Raw genomic sequence first — 21,478 nt, 5'->3', positions numbered from 1 at the left:
TCTGTCTCTCAAAGGCACGTATCAAGAACACGATCAGAAAGTAAAACGGAAAAGGAGGATTTGAACAAAGTCCGCGCGCAACAAAGAGAACACGAAGATCAGGGTGAGTTGGAAAACACGAGAGAAACCAGACAGGACTAGCAAGAACATAAAAAATAATGCCACAAAGAATGTTACCGGCTGCTGGGTGTGATTTATGGACAGTGCACGATGCTGAAGACAGGGCGTGACTTTTCGTGCTGCGGATCGTATTTTCCACCGACCCCTTTGCTCTGCTTTGCTGAGCTTCACAGGAATCGTGGGACAGCGAAAACTGCACGCAGGAGAAACAAGCAGCCAAATGATAGGTGCAATATTTTCTGCGTCAGCACGTAAGAACTCAGAGGACTCCACTGCTGTCGTCTTGCTGTCTATAGCTACACACGTTGAGCGCAAATATTCGGCCTCCCGTTAGTCATTAACCGTAGATAACAAATGTAGGCGGTTGTGCAGCGAACATGAAACGGATAAATGAATCCGAACCAAGGCACCTCAATGAAAGCCGTTTTCTTTAGTAGAAGCAGGTCGTGGGCCTCTGGCGGGCTTTTTGAGGACGCCATCGAAAGAGAAGACACCATTCCTCACGTGTTTCTCAGAGAGCTTAACACCAGCAATTGAATCCCTTCCCTTGAATCTGCTTTTGTTTCGTGCAATGTGGTCACTATATAATTATACAAGTGTTCTGGCGAGTACTGCCTCCCTTTCATTTATTGTTTTTGTAAACCGATGCACAGAGTACGCGTACCGAGTGGGAGTAGTGCTTTTTAATTAGAATCACAAGAAATTATAATTGTACCTTATCCGGCCTCGCGGTGGAATGCTTGCATTTTATTTCTTGTTTCATGCTGGTGTCTAGTTGAACGCAACAAATAGAACATCAGAACCGCTGCTCGAAAGATATATTCTTATTACCAGGGAGCCTTTTTGAAGGTAGGAACTGCCTGCAGGGTCAATAATATTGAATAGAAATACAGAAATGCGAAGGACCTTACAAAGCCAAATCTTATTTAGCGAAGGGCATTTGTAAGTAGAGCGTATTCAGCGCTTTTTGACACATTTATTATCTCTAATTAATGGCCCACATAATCAGCTACTAATACGCTACGATAGCTCAACTCTGCGGCACTAAAGTATGCCGTCAAGTTTCAGACTAAAACTGTTTTATTCGCTTTAGGTAATCGATTCTGTTAGTCACGCCATAGTTACATTTCTCCTGATATCACAGGGCCTCTAAACTATATATGCATACCTATATGGTAAAACACCCATGTTTCACCGGAACCAAACTTTATGAACAAATCTCATTTTACCCTTGCAATATACCTGCGGTACGTTTACCTGTGCCCATTGCATAGACTTCAGATGGAAAGATATTGCATGAGTTGTTATTGCAGCAGTTTTTATCACACAAGCCACCTTGGATAGTGCTGCTGCAAATAGTATATGTAAACAAATATACAAGCAAACATTCGCAGCTGTGTATTGTAAGGCGCGTAAGGCAAAGAAAATCTTATTATTGTGATCAAAAACTGGACAAGGGAGGTGAAAGCCTCGGGGTGCATGCGAAAGTTTCGAAAAGAGGGCTTGTCTTCGTCTAGGCAAAACGTTCATCTTTGGCGGGGTTCAAATACAGCTTTCACTCTGAGGAGGAAGGCCCGGTGAGGGGAGAAGGGCGTGAAGTGAGAAGGATGTTATGATAGGAGGGTGAAACTTATCCAGGCATGATGGCTGCTAAAGATGATTAACCGGTTGACCTGCGGAGACTGAAAGTATGAAAAGAAAAAGGCCAGCTCAGCAGAAGGCAATTGCGGAGCGTGCACCGTGGCATGATAGCAAACGTGAGCTTCAAAAGCCTGTGTGTGTGCAACTGGGTCAGTTGGCTTGGCTAAGATAAAGACTATTACCCGGAAGTATTTTAAAGGTAGGAACTGCCTGAAGAGGCAAACATATTGAATAGAAATGCAGACATGCGAAAGGTCTTACTAAGCCAAAACCTTATTCTGCGAAGCATATCCGTAAAATGGAACGTGCCCAGCGCTTTTCTGACAAATTTATGCTCTCTAATTAAAGGTCCAGATCATCAGCAACTAAGAGGCTAAGATAGCTCAACCTTGCACCTCTTCATGTTTGCTGTTGAGGAACACAGTAAAACCGTTTTATTCGCTTTCCTTTCTTCTAAGCTGGCCTTTTTTTTTCGCAGCTTTGCAGCTATACGGTTAATCATCTTAAGCAGCCATGCCCGGACAAGATTCACCCTGTCCATCATAACACTGATACTACTTCAAACCCTCCTCTCCCTCAACGGGCCTTCCTCCTTGGAGTGAATACCGTATTTACACCTCGCCAATGATGATGATGAACGCTTTGCCCAGATGAGGACACGTACTCTTGTCGAAACTTTGGCAAGCACCCTGGTCTTTCCCATCCCCTGCGCACTTTGCGATTATCAAGGTCAATCGCCTCACCCTCTCACTATTATGGACTTATAACGATGACTACTGAAATTTTGCGTTTACATGCTCCGCATCAAATATTTTCTGCTCTCTTCACTTGAGGGAACAGGTGGTAAACAATGTAGTTCAGCACTTGTGCTTTTCTGCATATGGTGTGGTGACCTAATTTACCGTTTTATTATGTCATAACGGAGGCCAAATTCTGACGTGGTTATATATAGTTCCATCTCCCGAACGCATCCTCATATGTCATAACGTTCTCTCTGCTCTTCCCTCTTCGCTGCGTCAGGACAACAGGCCAAATAACGATATTCCAGGTCGAACTAGCTGCCTTTATCTGAAAGAAATTGTCCGACCTCTCTCTCTGTACGCCACACGTATCATAGAGAGGTTACGTTGAACGCTCAGTAAGTTTTGTTGGGTTGACCTCTGGCTTATGCGCTAAAAAAGTAGCAGCTTATTAGAGGAATACATTTAACGGCTGCATATTAATCGCTCTGTGTCCACTTATTTTGTTCCTCCTTTTTCCGTCCGTTCATCCAGTTCGTCATTTAGGAGCTCAATCAGTGATCAAGGTGTTGCTTGAACGAAATGTTAGTTCACGATATCGTAGACTTGTGCTCTGCCAAGTTCTCGGGGTTTTAAATTACTACCCACTGTCAACAGCGATTTCGCGATGGCAGATACGCACGGAATCGCAAAGGGGATCGTTGTAGTAGAAACACTAGGCAGCGCAAGCTATATATCTTCCGCCGGGAAGGCGCAAGATTGCGCCACATGGCGGCGAGCTGTTTGGCGAGGTGGCCGCACACTTGCTGCGTCGGGAGCAGTCCGCGAGTGCGCGCAATATGGTAAAGGTAGCGGTACCCGCTAAGCTAAAAGTCTAAATTATGCTCCTGCCAACGCAACCATCCTCATTTCTTTCACTTCTGACGTTATGCCTTGCCTCATGGGGCCGTTTCTTATTAAACGTAAGACTAGCGCTTAAGACGTGGACATAGAAAAAGAATAAGCCAGGACCAGCGCTAAACCTCAACTGAACTTTTAATTAGACAGAAAATGCATACAAAAATTTAAGTTGGGAGATGCGCGCCCAACGCCAGAAAAAACCCTAAAAAAACAAGGCATCATTATTACACACGTCGCAGACTGTTTTCAAAATATAAAGTTTCTTTTTCTAACAAGGATAGAGCCGGTTTGCTGACGCACTTCTCACCTCCATTTCTAATGTGGAAAGCCTTGCATATCTCACGTTTTAGGCTCGTGCCTGCCCTGCCTAGCACGCACGTGGCATCAAAAGCTGGCATCCACCCTCAACGCTTCCAAGGTTTGGCAAGAAAACCTCCCCCCGCTAACGAATCGACTACAATGCGCAATTCTCTCTCATTCATGCTGTCGCTGAGGCATCGTCCCGACTACCCACATAGCACTTCCCGCAGGATGTGCTATGTCGGACTAGACCAGATTTCTGATTTCACCGTTCCGTGACTACCCCCCCCCCCCTTTTGTGCGCGTTCCGGGTAACACTCTCGGCCCATCCTCTGCACCTCTTCGGCAGGCAGTGTCCGCACGGGATGCACTCTAAGCAAACAAGTGTTCGTTGCCTATACACTCCTGCTAGCCGTAGTTGTCCCAGATTGTTCCCGACAATCGAGATTTTGGGGTCAATTTGACTCCCCTCGAAAAATTCCATTCGCAAACTGTGTTGCTATGACCTAAAAACAAAGGGCAGCTAAACCTCAACTGAATCTTTAATTAGACAGAAAATGCATACATTTTGTTCTAATTTCCTTCAGTGGGCGTGGATCTAGACGCTCCAGCGCATGGCAGGAAAACTGCCTTTCGGCGCTGTCGGCAGAGCATTCCCAAAGAATGTGAACACATGCAGGGCTATCAGCCATGCCTATTAAGAAGGAGTAGTGCTTGGTGAAAGCTACACCAAGTTACAGGCGACACAGCAAAGTTGTTTAACGTCGTGGTAGGCCGGACGGAAGCCGAAGCTTTAGATCTGGGTCCAAGGTTTTAAACGCGAATGCGAGAATTGGCCTGAATTCCACGCGGAAGGCGTGATGTCCCGCGACAGTGGTCTAAGCCTACCCGCTGCGTCGGCTCTCGAGATGGAGGACACACAATCGCCCTCATGGGGAGCAGTTCGAGCAACCTCGTCCGCACCGTGGTTGCCTGCGATGACGATGTGTCCCGGCAGCCACTGATAAACAATATCGTGCCATTTATTGATGGTGGTACGGTGGAGCTCTCGGATTTCAGCGACCAGTTGTTCATGCGGCCCTTGACGAAGAGCAGCTGTGATGCTTAGAGGGCTGATTTTGAACTAATGAAAGCAGATCATTGCTGTGGTGTATCTAAACTGATCTGCTCAACGGCGACATGAACAGCATTAGGTTCTGCACCAGTCAATAGAGTCCGGTGTGATGATTTTACTTTATTAGCTATGGTCCTTACGGGGATGGCCACGGAACCTCGAGGAACTGGAGCGGGTCACTGAGCCATCGTTGTATACCGTGCAGCCGGTGTCCGTGCTTCTCATGCAAGGATTCAGGAGTGGTCAGTTTTAATGCTGTCGGTGATAAATCAGGTCTTCTTTTTGATGCCTGGTATAGAAAGAGGCACACCAGGTTAGTGCAGGCTGCATGATAGAGACGACGGTCTATAGGCTGGGGCAAATTGAGATGATAGAAAGTTACGATGGACGACTTTCTTGGCGTAGCTGTGTTTCTTCGTCGCTCTCTTTTTATCGCTAACTTGACATTTAAGATAAGTAACTGACAAGCCCGCACCAAGAAGCAGTGTCCCCGCCACCCAGTTTTACCATATTGGGGTAGAAAAACTGCACTGGACGCCCTTCGTACAATGACAAAGGTCCTGGAAGTAAAAGAAAAATCGGCTCCTGTCCAGTTTCTGCAGTATATTCCTGTACATCTCAGCTCTATCTACTCCTCATACCTGAAATAAATGTTGTTTCTCCAGGGTTAAAAATATATTGCTCCCCTGTGGGAGCCCCCAAGAGCACGCACAAAAATTTTGTAATTACGGTTTCAGCAGCTCGTCATCGGTGGCCTTTCTGCGGGATCTGATTAAATGTCTCTAAGCATTCTGGAACATGCACGAACTTTTTAAACACATATTTATTTTATTAGATATGCGAGGGACTAAACATATAAATGAAATTGCAAACAATCTAACTAGAAACGTGAGAAACTGGGTAGTTATCCGGTCGTTGTGAGTATAATGCTTTTACGGAGAAAAACATCAACTTGGTGGATTACACAGAGCGCCCCAATTGCTAGAACGCCGTGAAAAGGTGACAACGCGCTAGTGCACTCAGAGGCTCTCATGTGTTTTCAGCACAGCGGTTTTTTTAATATCTGCGAGTAGAATGTTGGGGGTGGTGTGGCCCGCTCTCGTCGCTGATATACTGTTTTTTTACACTGTACCGACAGGTACGGCAGCATGACTAACGACCGCATATCGGCGTAGTGTGACAGGTTTTCAAGCTAGCGAGGCCGACTAAATCGATCGGAGAATGGTCACACGACCGGGCCTCGGCAGATCAGCGGGCGAGGAAGAACTTCACCCCGACGAGAATATGTCCTGCGTTGCTGCGCTTCGCTCTGCCTTATCCGTACTAATGATAAGCAAAACAAGTGACCGCGTTTGATATATTCACGACTGAACACTCGCCAGTGATCTCCTTTTGTCAAATTCTTAAATTTGAGCCGATGCTGGCCCCCATCCACGTCGAGTAGGCCTATCAAGTCCGCCGGATTCGTATGAGCAGTTTTGACGATTGTGGACTACAAACTGATAATTTTTATTGACGGTAAATTTTCCTCGAGTGAAGTATTCCCCACAATGGCCTGAAATCGACGATTGCTTGCATCGCAGGACGCACGCACATTAAACCGGTGATCCGGTCTGTCGAGCAATATTCGAGGCGGCCGGTAGCTGTCAGCGTCAATTGTAGCCAACAATTAAGGTCTTTTTAATTAATGCAGATGGCCGCCAAACATACTTCTGAATAAAGCGGTTTAGAATTAAGTAGATGTCACATCAGAGAAAGCAGATAAAACAAGTGGGGAGCGCCGATTCTCGTCGGGTGTCAAGAACCCGACTGTCGAGAGTTTCTCATGTAGGCTGTCGCATCATCAGCGCTCCTTGCAAAGTTCATTTATTGCGTAAATGTGTAAATATAAAACTAGACTGCTAGAGGAGGGAATATTTCAGATAAGCAGAGACCAGTAGCTTTTTATTTCCCACGCAAATGTACAGTATCTGTTTGCACACAGAAAAATGCGAGCAGCAAATATTGAAATCAGCAGTCACAGAAGCTCCAGAAGACTGGCGGCCAGGCTGTGGGTGGGGCGCAGTGAAGTCCACGGCGGTTATTGGTCGGCGCCGGCAGTGAGGCATCGTGTTGTCGTAGCGTGACAAGAAAGTCGGCCATCGGCCGTCCAACCGCTCTGTTCCCAGCGACGGGCGACCGCCAACGCCGTCGGGCGAACATCAGCGCGCTGTCGGCATCTGCGTTGTGCGACAAGGAGTAAGACAACGCAAAAATAGCGTCTGCCGACACGATGCCGATGGTCTGCACACCAAGATCGGCCTTGTGTGACCACGCCTTAACCGATCACATGACCATATATTGGACTTGCCTCCTGGTACATTCGTTGTCTTCAGGATGGGCAGCGCTCACAGTAATGATCTAGTTTCCGTGAGCAGTCCTAATAGGAGGGTCATGCATCGCGCATCGGGTTAGTATTATTTGCCATCTGGTGGGGAGAGAGGCAGTAAGACACCATAAAAGCTTGAAAGCTTCAAAACGATACTTTGAAATCGGGATCATAAAGGCTCTACCCGTGCAGAACCGCAGCGCCGAAGCCTCCAGAATCAGATTGTGAAAGTTGTTGAAGCAAGAGCGGATCGCAGACATCGATGAGATCCAAACGTGAAGGGTGCTTCACTTCTTGAATCGCAGATGACAAAGGTCTTTGTGCGGAGTCCATAATAATAATAATTGATTTTTGGGGAAAGGAAATGGCGCAGTATCTGTCTCGTATATCATTGGACACCTGAACCACGCCGTAATGGAAGTCCATAAAAATGAGATTCGAGTAGGAAGAGGATTTCTTAGCTCTGTGTCCAGCTCGTTTTGCCGCACGGCTACATTTGCTATTTCCTCGCCCTGCGAAGGCTGCTCGCATTTTCGCAGTTTTCTTCTGATATGTGATTTGCAGTGTTTATACTGTTCCTCTTTTAGGCCTCATTTATTTGACAAAACCGCGTTGAGTTCACTGTTTTCGTAGTTTTTTTCTCAATGCTTTTAGTGTTACTGTGGGCACTATGCTGATTTTGGTGTGCTCCATGAACTTGTCATTGCCATATGAACTACGAATCTGTAATTCTTCTCATTACTTCTTAATACTTGCTGTTTATTGACCCGTTTCACTTATGCAGACGGCAACGACTGCAGTCAGTAAAGAGCTAATATGCATGACCAGCGGAAAAAACGCTGGCTATTAAGGAGCACTTCTAATAAGATGCATATTATTGCTAATCAGTGCTTCGCGCTATGATGCAAAAATAAAATGAGGCATCGTTTAATTTTCTGACCACCGAACAACAAGGTTTATACGAAAGGGTTGAAATTATGGTGACGGCTATGATTTTCATCTGCAACACTTATGTGCACGTTCACCCTTTTATCGCCTACCTTGCATAATCAGCACGCGTTCACCAGAGAGAACTGGTGCAACACCTGGCAAGAATGAGTAACTAAATGCATGCAAGCACAGGGTCTGTCCTCTATTTCTGAAGATAAACAATGACTTCGACTTGCACTTTTAGGCATTAGGTGCAATTCATTGATGCTCGAAATTAAGTCTCTAAAAAAAACGGCCTTCGACAAGGGCTGAACAACAAGGAAACAAGGTCCTGTCGAGAATGAAGATAAATGAATGCATCAAAATTTGCTGACAAAGGCAGCTAAACAGCATCACGAAGCTGAGCTTTGGTGCAATAATCATTCTTAATCCTACGTTATAACGCTTTTTAGCAGTTTTAGAATGCTGATTTCGTATGTGAGACTCGTCTAAGCGTAATGCACATGCAGCCATATAAATCGGTAGAAGCTGCAACACACGTCCCGAGAGGCAAACGCTTTGAAAAAGTAAAGCTTGACGTCCACTAAAACAGAGGACTACTTGTATTGACGATGCGAACGACTGTTTCTCATCGTATCGGCCGTTTGTCATCGTAGAACGCAAGACAGCAAAAGGGATAGCAAATGTCGCAAATTCCCTCAGACCTCCGCCTTTCTTTAAGCTCTCCGTCGATGGTAGAAGTGGCTGCACTGAAAACACTTCCTCCTCTCGTTCAACTGCATATAAGTGTCCCTTTGGAAAGCCCACATGTGTTAATCTGACATTCTAAAGGGATCCCCAGTGGGCCGAAAGTTTTCTGGAGCCCTCTACATCAGCACCTCTTTCTCTTTTTCTTAATCCCTTCTTCTGATCCCTTCCGTGACGGTGCGTGTTAGGTGTTTATAAAAATTTAGTCAGTTACATCGCCCTTCGTCGATAACAATTTTTGTTCATTACATTTCTTTTGCGCGTCCCTCCTGAATAATGTTTTCATTCAGCAGCATGAAACACGGAGAGTTTTCTGTTACGCCATATGACGCCGGTAAAGATTGAGATGCCCCTGATTCTAAGGAAAGCGCCAATGTAGCCATTTCCTGTATTATGTCTAAAAACTCAATAACAAAACATTTATTTGAGTGTGAAGGTGCATGATGACTTGTTTCAGGAGATGAAAAATGGTTGGTCGTTATATTGCAGCGAGGGTGCGGCAGTGAGCATAATTTCTGATACAGATTTCTGCTCAGTTCGCGTTTAGTGTATATTAAAGTGCATGTCTCAAGAACAGTCTTCTCTTTTTTGCTAAGCCCTTTAGTTGCAACTTTTTCTGCATTTCCAGTTGACGAAGGAAGTGAAGAGTCGCGGTGCAGTTAAGGCTCACTACAGAAAAACTCCGCTCAGCGCATCAGGGAGAATCGGCTCTGCCTAGCTGAATTTCCCAATTTAAGGCATTTTCTAGAGCTTTAAGCGACAAACGTGTTACACGAAAATAAATCACCTCCATCGATCTCTTACTGGTTTCTAAGTGTGAAATGTTACAATTTCAGGCGTTTGGAAGATTTGGACGTATTAGTGGAAGCCATATATTAACACTGCGATCGATGTTACCAGTGCTAAGAAGTCGCGCTCACATGCTACTACAGTCAGTGAAAATTGCACCATATCTACTGTCTCTTGACGTCTTCACTGAGAAATTTAATGTAAAACTTACATATACCTTTAAACGTAGCGTCATTCTGTGAATGATATGTAAAAGCTAGCTATTGTAAAATAAATTAAAAGCCTGGCTATCTGGCTCTTGCTGAAAAGGTAAAGAGTAAATCGGCAAACGAACAAACGCACAAGTCTAGCCCTACACACTGTCTTGATTATACATATATGTACAAACCAGGGGCGGTTAAGATATATCTACACTTAGGTAGCGTAATGAGAGGTACAACGTTATAGCGCTGACATCGACCACATTATGGGATCCTAAGATCGGGTACGTAGAGGAAACGAGATGCTCCTGTCTTGGATAGATCACGCTGCAGGGCTCTGAAGCAAACTCCTTAGACTCGGCATTTTTGGCAAAGGCTGTACCCAGTGCGTCGCCTTTCGTGGGGCGAGTGTTCCAGCAGGAGTCGGAAACTCCAGTTGGTTTCGGTTTCAACCCCTTCAATGCACCGGGTGTTTGCAGAACTGATATTTAAAAATAAATAATTCCTGCACATGCACACCGCGCGAGAGGCTGCGGTGGCGGCAAAATCATCTGAGACACCAAAAAACAAAACTGGTGGTGAATCCAATCCTGCTCGGGGATGAAGTTTCAACGCGACAGCATTAGGGCTATCGTTTTTCGGAAAATCCGGCGTCAGCGTTCTGAGGGAAAAGGCAGGTGCCCAACTTGGCACCTACGTGACGTGACCTCGTGACGTTATTACAGCCTGCCCACCACTCACGAGCCCCACCGGTCTTAGCAAAAACTAATACATTTGGAATGCACTTAGGGATATTTCTAATGTATTTTAAACATATTTTGTATTCATGAACCCACTAAAAACATGCCGGAAGTAGGTTCATGAAATTTTATGCTTGGTATCCGAAATATATTATTAGAATTTGCCAAAGATACGTCACTTAAAGCATGCTTCGAGAATATTTCAACTATGCGAAAAAATATGAATGCTGTTTTAGCATTTTGTCAAAACATTAAAAGTGTACTTTTATAAATAAGAAATTATTGCATTCCTGAATATTTCACTTAAAGCATGTTTCGAGCGCGTTTCAAATCCGCGAAAAAATATGAATGCGGTTTTAGCATCTTGTAAATATATTAAAAGTGTATTTTCGTAAATTTGAAATTAATGAACTCGAAGTACACATCACTCAAAGTATGCTTCGAGCACATTTCAAATACGTGAAAAAATTTGAATGCGGTTTTAGCAGTTTGTCAGTGTATTAAATGTGTATTTACGTAAATATGAAATTAATGCATTCGTAGTACACGTCACTTAAAGCATGTTTCGAGCACGTTTCAAATACGTGAAAAAATATGAATGCGGTTTTAGCATCTTGTCAGTATATTAAAGGTGTAATTTCGTTATTATGAAATTAATGCATTCGAAGTGTACGTCACTTAAAGCTTGTTTTGTGCACGTTTCAAACACGTGAAAAAGCATGTATGCGGTTTTAGCATCTTGCCAATGTATTAAAAGTGTACTTTCGTAAATATGAAATTAATTCGTCTCTAGTATACTTCAATTTTAACAAACGGGCAGTCCTTTTAAACATATTTGAAAAACACTTTTAGCTGCCGTAGAACAATCTAGTGCTCCTAATCGCGTTGCGGGAAATCGCCTGTGCATGTTGGCAATGTATTCAAAGTGTGCTTTCCCAAATACGGCTACAATTCTTCCAAAGTACACTTCAATTCTAACGAATGAGCTGTCCACGTAAATGTATTTGCAGAACAGTTAGCGCTCGAAAACGCGTTTCGCGAAGTGACATGTTGGCAATGTATTTATAGTCTACTTTCGTGAATACGAAATTAATTCGTGCATATCATACTTCAGCTATAACAAATGGGTAGTCCGCGTCAGCATATTTGCAGCACACTTCAAGCTGCCGTGGAACAACTTGGTGCTCGAAATCACGTTTCCGGGAACAGTGAAAACACTCCCTTTTCGTCCATTTCTTTACGTCAACTTCTAGAAGAAAGGCAATCACCACATATTTAAATTAAGTGTGTACAGCGTGATAGCATTATACCGGCAATGGCCCCATGCGCGCCTTAGGGCCCGAACATGCCAGCGAAAAGGACCCCGAATGGCAGGGCCGACCGGTTCTCATAGACGCTCATGTATTTCTTGGTTGATAGTTCGACTCCAGACCGATGCCTGACGCAAGTTACGACTAACAATTCGCTTCTAGATAGACCGCAGAACCGAACGCGACTACTCCGACGCTTGTGCAACAATTTGGAAGCCCACAGTCTTTGCGCGAAAAGCGCCTCACCGGACAAGATAATGTGTCCCCTCACGAGGGGTACATATAAGCCAAGCCATGCATTATGCTTGTCGGCGAAGTTCGTCTTTGCTGCATGACGTCCCTCTCCGTCGGGATTTCCTACGTGAAGACATCTTTCCCGTTCAGGTCCCGTGAAGGAATCTTCCTTTGGCATCGACCTCTTGATGACAACGCGTTTTGTCTGGGATGGTCTGTCTCCTGATGCTTATAACCAGTTCAGTCATTACTTATGGTGTTGACAACATTGATCAGTATTATACCGTGAATCCGACTAGCCAACCTTTTGTAAGCCGAGCCGAAGTGAATGTATTTTTAACGTATTAATTGTACATTTTTAGTGTATTTTTAATGGTGCGTAATATATTTAATGTTTATTTTTAGCATACTTTATATGTATGTAATGTATATTTTAGCATATTTTCAATGTATTAATTATATATTTTTAGTATGATATTGTATTTATTGTGTATTTTTAGTATATTTTTAATGCATTTATTGTGCATTTTTACAACAATTTAAATGTATAATAAATATAATAAGCGGACAGAAAATGCATTCTTGATGCATTTGTAAGAAAGTTCAGAATAGTACTCCTAGCATACTTAGAAATCATTCATACTGCAGTTGAAGCACATTTACAAAAAATGCGAAATAAATACGAAATTAACAAATGTGTACGAAATGAATTTTTAGCACAGCCTTTTTTCGCTAAGGGGTGGCGTTTTGGAACCGCCACTTGACGGAGCAATGGCGCTTCGGTTAATCAGCCCATCAATACGCCAGGAGTGGTACTAAGGCTACCCGCGATCTATGAATGTCATGTAGAGAACAAGCAGTTGCGGTATCTAAGCATAACCTATAGCCAAATTGGTATGCAAAGTGCACCCCAAGGCGCCAAAAGGAGCCCTTAACGCTGTGGCGTCATGCCCCTAAGGCGGAGCCTAAATGTCCCCTCCAGTTTTTTTCTCCTGGATAACGCTGTGATGATACAAGTACAACTCCGTTGGCATTCGTCCGGCTGCTATGGGACGAATTAGCGCTGACGCCTTTATTGGCTAGATAATAGAAGTAGAAAGTTTCTTGCCCATTACCATACCCTGTGCCCTTGACCGTGGGATCTTTGTGGCTCTTCACAAAAGTACCGTGGTTCTAATGAGCATGCGGTATAACTGCTATATTTCTCCTCTAAAGGTGCAGTAGCAAACATCCCCCGCCACATAGAGAATTTTCATTCCAATCACAGTGTAACAGTGTAGACATAATAGGCTTGACATCTATAAAGAATGGGAGCTCGCTTAAGCAACAGCAAAAGAAAGTTCTTATGAAAATAGCCTAGTATTTCTAAAATAAGCACGTTAGACACACAGCGATATTTATCAACTTTTAATTTTCCAAACCTTCTGCTAAATGTTGCATACTGCCAATTGCGTGGATTGAGCTGTGTTTCCTTAGATTGTTTTTAGTCTACTGGATCTGAGTTATAATTTGATATGAACGGAATTGAATAACACCAGCAGTATTCTGTTTTTATTTTCGACTGTCGGCGGAATGATTAATGAAATAACGGCACTGACATTGAATAGGTAAATATTTGCTGGAAGTCTGCTCTTTAATTGATGGTATCCCTCTACCGAAAAGGAACTGGGCAGAAACCGAATCATAGGTTTTTAGTATTCAGCTTATAGACGACTATACATGCAATTCCTTGCTTTAGCGCACCTTGTGATTGGTTTACACAACCAACCCTCTCAAACGTGGACCTGCATAAAACAAGGTTCTTTTGATTAAATTTAGTGCGCTTATTATAGATAGCCGATCCTGCCATACTCTCCTGCAGAGGCCGCACTGCTTTCGTCAGTGTTGAAACCCATCGCTTACTCAGGCATAAATGTTAATTTTTGTATGATTCCCAGCGTTAAGCGTTTGAGAAGAAGACGTGCTGAATTTTAAAAACGAAAAATCGTTCATTATTCTCATTAAATTTAAATGCAGTTTTTAATCAATGCTCTGAATTATTAATGTGCTTAAAGTCGTTTTTTCAGGAAGATAGGAGTCGATAAAAGTTCAGTATTTTGCGAACGGTATCCTACACAAGATATTTCTAATGGCCCTTTAACAGCTAAGGTTTTATTGTCCTTCTTTTGCAGATAATCTAGAAAAATGAAGAAAAGAAATTATATTAGGCGCAGGAAAATGCACTCCACCATTCCGTGTGTGTTTCTAAAAGGTTAAAGTTAACCGGTCTGATAATTTTCTTAGGCCGCCCGCGTTGCGTTTCCAGCAATACGCTTAGTTTGCGACTTTTGAAAATGGACTTCAATGCAGTCATGCTTGAAAGTAAATCAAATTAAGAACGGAAAGCAGGTGCAGGAGGGATAATGAATCAACGTTTTGCCGCCATCTAAAGTCAATGATTACGCTGAACCAATACGCTAATGCACCTTTTCAATAATTCATGCATGTGACCCTACTTACGATTTGTGCAATGCCACCAAGAACCTCCCTTCACCTCCTTTCTTGTCCGTCTTCGTTGTGCGCTGCTTCGCAGAAATAAACTGGTTTTCTGTGCCAAAAGCTTGATACTGGAGGCACACACGCACAGATCAACAAAGCCTAAAGCGCGTTGCATGGTGGCGACGATGGCATTCATGTCAAGTTCACTGTGGCCAGTGCCTAGCCAGACTGTAATGTCGCCTGCGTATATAATAAGTTGAATGTGTGGAATTGTGCGTTGTTCCATGCTACGCGTACGCAAGAAGCGATGGATGTCTTTGCGAACGCAGTGACAATCAACCGATCGCTCTAGAGTTTGTATGGACAAGGACCGTGCCATCTGTTGATTATTGAAGAGGGAAATAGCGTTATCAGGGCCTCTTTATAAACCGGCACGAGGATAAGAAGGCCGGGGAAGAGGGGACGAGGGGACTTGGGAGACAGGAGCTCAGGAAAAGAACGTTTCCGGGAGAATCGTCTCCATTTTCGAAGTACCAAAAATGTCCCGAACGGCTCCCTTCATACTTACCGTAACCCCCTGTGATTTTAGCAACCGCCGCAGATGCGGGAGGTGAGGGTTTGGATCCCCAGGGCCAATGCGCAAACACCGGCTTTCTAATTGGCACAATCAGCTTTTCCCCGGCGTGGTGCTCAGCTTGCCTTATATTACGCGCAGTACCGGTGTACAGTGTGTTCTAAACTGGATACTTCTCCCCGCTGGTGCTGTTCTATAGGTAATGGCTGCAGAATCGCTTTAATGGTGGACTGTTACCCATATGACTGATGCCAGAAGCTTCTCGAGAAATACTAGACATACATGATATGTTTCTTGTACCTACGGGCGGGTAAACAAAGGTAAAACACAAATTACTGCTGAACGCCTCCCACTTATCTACTTGCGTATGGAACGTCCACTCAAGCGCTATTGATGAAGGACAAAAGAGCAAAATGGTGCAACATTGTACGCTTCGGAGATTCTATCTTGCGGCATGGAAGTGCATAAACAACGAACAGATTTCGGGCGTTTATCTGGCGCTGGCGCTGCGACAAACGAAGTGCTTGTCACTGAGTAAAATGAGGGCTCACGAACATAGCTTCGATCAGTGTCAAAATCAATCTTGAAGCTTTTAAAGGCCACTAGCCTTAATGAACAGTTGTAGAGCCACAATCTTTTAAAGCATTGACTTAGGCGGAGCAATTACCGGCAGGCCAATTTAAGTCTGATCCCACTTGTACAATCACACCACCACCACCCACCATGGGGCGTCCATAAGAAACTGATGGCGGCACAAAGGGGATGACCGAGAGCTAGTGCGTGTCTGGATCGTTCGGCGGTTCAAAAAAGTCACCGGCAGAAGTGATTTGTGGTCTGGCTTTTCTTTGCATGACCTGTACTACATCGCCTTAGTCCGATTTGGCACTGCAAGATTACATGCTTTCATGTATTCTCAAATTCAAGGGACAGCCCAATAAAGAGAGAAGTTTTTTTATCAAGTGGGTTGCCGAAGTATTATTTCTTTTTGCAACTTTTCACTTAGGTGCCTTTTTCCTAGCGGGCGCTTCCTCGGGGGACTTTTCTTCCGCGGAGATTTTTTCCTACACCCGGGAGACGGGAATACCTTTGGTTTTGTATAAAAAGTACAGAGCGGATATCCAAACCCACAAATTTAAATAATTACAACCAACAGGGACCAAGATATCTACAGGAATCTTAGGATCTCTAATGTGCAATTGCGATCGGAAGAAACGCAAACGACGCGACTCCTACGTGCTCCGCTGATGGAATTTCATATGGCCGCGCTTTTACCCGGGTGCTAAGAAAAATACCTGAGAGTCGTCCTAAAATGCACAAGGGACGACTCTAGCTTTTTTTGCTACCACAGAAGTAAAAGCGAGATGATAATATATGGGAACAGCGGAGTGTCTTGGCTCAACTCTCATCGCCCCCACCCCCGTTTCTTTCCTTCGCCCTTCTATATTCCTGCACTTGCGTAATTCTTCAAAAACTTTTCTGCACGGTCAGAGGTTTTTCCAGTACTTCATATTGTGGCTGCATCGTTTTTTTTTTTTTTTAACCCGCCTCTCCGCCCCGACGCGTCATTACCAGCCGGAATCTTCTTTTTCCCCCTCGTTGCCCTTTTTTTTTTCTTTTTCGCCATCGTCAAACAGCGCACAAAAACACCAGGACACTTGAAAGGGATGACAAGGACAAGAGCGCTCCATGTCGTCATGACACGGGGCGCACTTGTCCGTGTCGTTTCTTCTAAGTGTCCGGATGTTTTTGTGCGCTGTTTGACGATGGCAAAAATGAAGTACCAACTGTCCCAACGTTCTACCTTCCTAAAATTTATTTTTTCTTTTCATCTATCTTTTTTCCGCTTGGTTTAATTTATCTTTCGACTTTTACCTTACGACTTGCACCTCCTGCCATCATTTCTTACGAGCCCTTGAGTTCCACAGTCCTTCCTCCGCCTTTTCCTTTCAAGGTTTCTCTGATCCCGTCCCTATTTTCTATTCTTGCTTCTATTCCATTTCGGTTTATTTTTTGGGCACCTAGTATTTCTTTCTGCTCAGCTTCTTATTTCCTTGATCCGAGTTTTTTTAGGTCATTGCTGCCACTCATGTCAAGTCACTTGTCCCAGCCGGACACGCAGCCTCTCAAGCCTCCTTTCCCTATCTTTCCACGCTTTGCACCCCTTTCATTTCTGCTCAGTTGGCCTTTTTCTTTTCACTTTTGGAGGTCACTGTTTAATCCTTTTTAGCAGCAATCATGCTTGGACAGAGTTCACCCTCTTCATCATAACGCCCTTTGCACTTTACACACTCCTCCGGCTCACTGACTCTTCCTCCCGGTGAGGGAAGGAAGACCCGCCAGTGATGAGCGCCTTACCCAGACGAAAGCAATTTCTTTTGTTTAAACGTCGACAAGCACCCGGAACCTTCCTCCTCCCTTGTTTACTTTGTGAGTGGCTTTTGCTGAAGTTACCGTTGTTACTTTGGTGAAAATGGCGGCGGCAATCACAGTGTTGCGGTCCAATAACTTCTCTTTTCTTCCCTGTTCCTGCCAGTTACGCACATATGCACATGCATGCGTGGACTCCCCCCTCACATACACACGTTTAGCAAAACGTATTTTCTGCTGCACATACAGTACTTAAGTGTTCCCGCCACTGCTTCTTTACTGCGTGACTCAGCGAACCTTGAAAAATATGACCTGGATGTCATCTTGATGTCACTGCGCCCAAGAGATCCTAAGTCTGGAATAAGGCGTGTTAAGCAAACCTTAGGGATCTTACGCGATAGCGTACGGAGCTTGCTCTGCTGACAACCCGGCGTCGGCGTCGTCGGAAAAATCTCCGAATACAGGAAAAGCAGTAAATGAAAATGGCCTCAATTGCTGTTCGAACCCAGAGCCTCTGCGAGCGAAGCAGGCACGCAACGCTTAGGACGCGATGGGTCGCTGGTTCGAGCATGCTAGTGTGGCACCTAGTGAATGCGTTTTGCTGTTTATGACTTGGCAACATTTGTTTGGAATGTGTACTGACGACATACTAATCAGAAAAAAAATAAAACCAAATATTACATGCAAATTAGGCCTCAGAAATGGCGCGGAATGAAAAGGCGGCATCATGGCGCTTCATTGCAGTGAAACGAATTGTATGCATGCGGATGAGCATGTAGTGGCGTAGTATGTCGTGCAATGTAACCTGCATAATTATTGGCAACCGATAAGTACTGTTAGTAATCGAACACCTGATGTGTAATTGCGAAGTAATCGATGACCGTGGACGGTAATGTGCTTGTGGACTGGTAATCGTTGAGAAATGAGAAATAAAAGGAATAGAAAGAAAAAAGGAGAGACAGCCCTATCGCGTCTGTTGTTAAGGCGAAACTCAAGCATCCTCCTGATTTTTTATTCTGAATTCAACGCGGATATTTACATGGAAACAACAAGTGCATCTAATGAAATCCCACCGACAAACAACTGCAAAACAACAGCCCGCGGTTAACATTTTCGAAAATCTAATGACACTTTTGGCTTCCAATGTTGTTTGCAATAATCCAAAGCCATTTCTTGTAAATAGAATGTTCTTTCGCATTTGTGTAAGCGCACGTGTTTAATGGGTCTATTTAGTGAAGATGTATAGGTTTTAAGATAAGAAGGCTGCACGCTGCTTCATTGTTTCGTTGCAGTGTTCCATTAATAATGTCGTTGGTCGTTGCAATTTCCACATAATTTCGAGAGAACGCAGCTTTACCGCTCGACCTTTGTGTTAAATAAAATCATCATAGAAAATCTTCAAAAGATTCACACCTTTTAGACAGTTCGCGATCAGAAAGGCAATAAATATAGAATTAATGTTGTTTAGCTCATGCAACCATAACGTTGACTAACAAGCTGCCAAACTCTCCCCAAGTATTTCTTCAATTCTCTTTTAAAGGAAAACATTTCAAATAAATGGCGGTGGGAATTGCGATGGCGTAATGTTCCATGAAAGTTTTTCCAACGCCTAAGCGTGATTTATGGTGCTTTCTCTTCCTTGCAGGTTAGCAAATGCGGTTTAAACTAGCACATATACTTCATTATTCGCAGATACGCGTTTCGATTTCTGACAGTGATTTAAACCAGGCAAAAGTTGCGAATTCAAACGCGACAAAAATAAAGTCGTAAATAAGATACTCGAGTTTGTCGCTCCTGTTAAAAGACGTCCAATTCGGATCTCTTTCCCGAATTTCGTTTTATTGCTCCTAAGAAAAACTACCTGCAGCAATTGTCTTTTGTATTTTTACGTAAAACGGCTTTATGATCCTACTGCAGTTGTGTGTATATATATATATATATATATATATATATATATATATATATATATATATATATATATATATATATATATATATTATGTAGCGACAGAGTATTCCCTGCTGCAGCGTCAAAGGCGTACGGCCTTGACACAGTGACTGGTCAGCATACAGAGGCGTCACGGTTGAAGTCACCAGAATGTATAACCTGTGAGCGGTGATGCAGTCATGTTACTGTAGCGCGCCAATTTACCACACTACGCTGAGGAGCTCGAACACAGAGACTTTAAAGAGTACGGCGCGGCGACGTCCCACGCACACAGCCCTGAGTGCTTAAATATTAGAGAATGAGCAATATTATATTCAAGACAGCAATAAGTTACGACTGAACAGCGCATTATACAGTGGCAACCGCACTGTGAATTATTGTTTTAGCAGACGCTCTCGATATTGTGCATTTCCCATCTACAGTGTCTTAGTGTGGTGGGCGGAAAAGGGAAAATACAATTATTTAGTCGACAATAGAAACGCTGACACGTGACTGAAGGCAGGTTTAAAAAATAAAACTGAATATTGACTCATTCGTAACCAGAGTGCATTTGTTCATAACGATAGAAAAATTTCTCAGTCGGCCGGTTTAGCAAGATACAGTAACTTAGCGACGTGCACAGCAACTGAAAGATGAGCCACGCAAATGCCTATATTCTAATGCAGTGAAGCGCGAATATTCAAGTTAATTAAGACGTCAACATACAAATGTGGTGAGTCGTAGAGGACATTAATTAGATGGGCCTCGAAACTCTCGAACCACGAGATGCGCAATACCAAATTGTGCATCTCTTTCTACGTTACTTTTACGACCGCGGCATCAGAGAAGCTGCGAAAGTAAGAGGGTTGTAACCTCCAGAATGATGAGTCACCCAATTTTGTACATATTTCAAAGATTCCCGAAGAGCTTGGAACTTAGAAGGTATTGCCCGTTTAGTTACAGAAAAGTTAAGCACGTTAAAAGCTACATGAGGGCGATAATAAGTAAGCATTACCCAAAGTCAAAAGGCTGGGTCGCTATGCTGGTACATCTAACTCGTTTCGTCTGATGTAGTTAAGCTTACAACGTGGCGAGCATTGAAGAAGTCCAAATGTGTGATAGAGTGCACGGATAAGGTTTGGTTTCTGGTTTTCAGGAAAGTAAAAGACGCAGTAACTGTCTCATATATCTCGGTGGACACTCGAACCACGCCGTAACGAAAGGGATGAAGGAGGGAGTGAAACAAAAAGGAAGAGGTACCGTAGGGGAGGTCTTCGGATAAATTTCGACCACCTGGGAACCTTTAATGTGCACTGACATTACAAAAAACACGGGCGCATTTTGCGTTTCGCCTCCACACAGAAGACTCCCAACCCACTTTTCGATACAGCAGAGTGTTCGGATAGAAGTGCTTTTTACTGCGATAGTGGTATGAGCAACATTCCTCCAAAACGACGACATACAAAGACTCGGTATGGCAATCCTTGGCGACTAAAGCTTTACCCTCCAGAAGAGCCACCGAATACCTCCCCAGATAGAGGGATACCCCACTACTTCTACCTACCTACCTGTCCACCCAACTCTATTCACCTCTCCTTCTAGACGTCCTCGACCCACTAGCTGCTTACTCAGTAGTGGAATGAAAAAGCAACGATGAAATGAAGCTCGAAGACGAATAGGAAAGTAATCACTGTAAAAATGTGCGGTCTGATCGTTGCTACGTCTAGATAACGCCACTGCAAGAATGCATGTGGAGAGACGAACGCCCTTAATAAATTGTAAATTGCTTGTTGGGGAAAGGAAATGGCGCAGTATCGATTTCACATCTAGGCGGAAACTGAACGGGGCCGTAAAGGAAGGGGTAAAGGAGGGAGTGAAAGAAGGAAGGAAAAAAAAAGATGCTATTGTGGTGGGCTCCTGCTAAATTTAGAACATCTGGGGATTTTTCACGTGCACTGATATCGCATAGCACACGGGCGCATTTTGCGTTTCGCCTCCAT

The sequence above is a fragment of the Amblyomma americanum genome, chromosome 7 (genome assembly GCF_052857255.1).
Source record: "Amblyomma americanum isolate KBUSLIRL-KWMA chromosome 7, ASM5285725v1, whole genome shotgun sequence".
Taxonomy (NCBI): domain Eukaryota; kingdom Metazoa; phylum Arthropoda; class Arachnida; order Ixodida; family Ixodidae; genus Amblyomma; species Amblyomma americanum.
The sequence above is the reverse complement of the archived record's forward strand: the minus strand, read 5'-3'. Positions refer to the sequence as shown.